Source organism: Lactuca virosa, chromosome 1, assembly GCF_052849685.1.
Source record: "Lactuca virosa cultivar CGN04683 chromosome 1, Lactuca_virosa_CGN04683_v6, whole genome shotgun sequence".
NCBI lineage: Eukaryota > Viridiplantae > Streptophyta > Magnoliopsida > Asterales > Asteraceae > Lactuca > Lactuca virosa.
Window position 1 is genome coordinate 285,797,480 of NC_136426.1, and position 2,865 is coordinate 285,800,344.

The window sequence follows — 2,865 nt, forward strand, 5'->3', positions numbered from 1 at the left end:
ATACATATATAAATATTATTAAACTTATAATATTATAAAGTATAAGAGTTGAATTTTAACTTTTAAAATTCTAGGGGTTGGAACTAAAGTTTTTAATATGACTTTACATGTTCCAAAACTTGAGGGCAAGTTTTGTAAACTTTCAAAACTTTTCATTTCTCATAACTTATGAGTTAATGGTTATTAAAAATGAAGACTCTTCATTTTTTTGTAACGTATGTGTTCTTTTAATGGTTATTTATAAATGTGACTTTTGGTTATCCATAACTTAAGAACTAGTTATGGACTCCATTAAAACACATAAAGATCAAGAACTAATCTAATCAATTATTATCACATAATTTCTATGATCTTCTAAACTCATATGTTTATGAATGTTCATATCAAAAATTTCAAGAATCGTAAGTACATATACAAAACTTGAAATTTTGATACGAGCTTTTGAACAAAACTTCGATTTTCAAGTTTTTTTTTTTTTTTTGCATCAAGTATCAAATAAACAAACCAGGCTCTGATACCACTGATGGGTTTTCAGCATTCTAACACTCCTATGGTGTACATGCAACCCTAGAAAACTTGGATCTATGTTTGACTAAGATACATGCAAATAATTATTTTTCCAAGGTTCTTATCCTAACTAGCATGGCATGGGGTACTTGAATCAAATAAAACTAGTAGAATTACTTACCTTGTAGTAGTAGTTGATTGCTTGGATTTTGAGAGCCTAGCACCAATAATGTGGATGCCTCAAATGGAAGTCACAAATCACCACAAACTTGGAAACTTGAGAGAATAGTCACAAACTTCTTGAAATCGGCCCTCGTAGTTTACACACATCAACTAGTGCAATTTCAAGAACCAAAACCTCCTTTATATAGTGTGGTGGATTAGGGTTACATCCATGTAAACCCTAAAACCCATGTCTTTTCATTTCCATGAGATCCATGGGTTAAAACTCCATGGAGTATCCATGGACTTTCCATGCAAGCCTAGCCCATTCCAAATAAGCATTAGCCCACACTATATAAATACAAGAGCCCATATTTAATTAGTCATACTTTTGATCTCTAAATTAATTCTAAATTAATTATAGATCAATACTAATTAAATAATATGATTTTATATTAATATATTAGGACTTATAATATATTAATAAATCATAACTTATACTATTCTCAAACGATTATCCATAAATTGTTCGGGTGAAGTGCAACCCAAATGGACCATGCCGGGTCGGGTCAAGTACATACCAAATATAGTTATGGACTTAGACACTATATCCAACAGTAGGATCATTATCAGTGTACAAGATTTATATTTTATCTGCATGAGAATATAGCTTTGCTGTGTTGTGAAGTCTATCAAAGCTGTTGATCAGTGTCATTCGATGTAAAGATGAGTTTCTTCTCAAGAAAAGATGATAGTGAGTGTTGGACTTTAGCAGCAGCAATAAAGACTTCACACCAAAATTAAGAACCATGGACAGGAAAGTAACCTTCACGGGGGACAAAATATGGTAATGACGGGGAAGGGAAAAACTGGAATATATGTAGTTTTAGTAATCTGAACAGGGAACAGAGTATGCCAAAGCTTTTAGAGGCTTTTCTTATTGAACTTGATAACAGAGAAAGTGACTCGACAGTCACGTACATAGCTAGACTATTTAAACAAAAAACTTGCATAAAAATAGGAACTAAATCCACTAAGCTAATGACCAGGACTTTCAAACACTAGTTTGATTTATTCCACATTAAAATAAACACGTGCAGCAGCAGCCTCCAAATTAATTCTCAATATTTTCCCCCTTAATTTAGAGATTTAAACCTTCTTGACTCCAATAAGATTCCGCATTTCTTTATGTTTGACTCTTCCCAATGTCTTGGTGAGTATGTCTGCCTTCTGCTCTTTACTTCTTGCATGACTCACTGTTATCTCCTCATTCTCTATGCATTCACGAATAAAATGGAATCTTATATCTATGTGCTTGCTCCTTCCATGAAAGAGTGGGTTCTTCATGAGGTCAAGTGATGAAGGATTATCAACCAACAGAGTTACAGGTGGCACAGTTTGCCCTGTTATTTCCCTGAGGAGTCTTCTAAGCCATATTCATTGGCAAGCTGCTAGAGTGGCTGCCATAAACTCTACTTCACAGGAGGATAAGGCAACACATCTCTGTTTTTGTGAAGCCCATGTAATCAAATTTCCATTCACATAAAATGCCATTCCATCTGTACTTCCCCTATCATTCACATCATTTCCTAGATCACTTTCAGTGTATCCAGCAATCACAACTTCTTTTCTTCCTCGTAAGTACTTCAGACCATAGTCAAGGGTGCCTTTCACATACCTGAGTATTCCCTTAACAGCCTGAAGGTGATTTGTTGTTGGCCTTTCCATGTAGCGGCTTACCACTCCAACTGCAAACGATATGTCTGGATGGGTATGGGTCAGATACCTACGTCCTCCAACAATGCTCCTGTATTCTGTGGGATTCACCAACTCTCCTTCTTCATCCCTACGAAGTTTCAGCTTGTGTTCCATTGGACTCTTGGTGGGGTTACAGTCTAACATACGGGTCTTGATGAGTAAATTCTTAGCATAGGCTTCTTGCTTTAGTGTAATCTGATGGGTTTTGAGCATTCTAACACTCCTAAGATGTACATGAAACCCTAAATACCTTGGATCTATGTTTTCTCTATTATACATGCAAATATCAATTTTCCAAGGTATTACCCTAACTACCATACAAACATATGTAATAGGATAACCAAACTAGATAGAATACATACCTCTTTGTTGTAGCTTGATTCCATGAAGCTTAAGAGCCTAGTGCCCCAAGTGTGACACCTCAAATGGTTCACACAA

General features: G+C 35.2%; 1 pseudogene; it reads right to left on the reverse strand.

Annotated features, from left to right (window-relative positions):
* Positions 1–2,106: 2,106 nt before the first annotated feature.
* LOC145130226 (secreted RxLR effector protein 161 pseudogene) lies at positions 2,107–2,541 on the reverse strand (annotated as a pseudogene).
* Between the last annotated feature and the right edge of the window lie 324 nt (positions 2,542–2,865).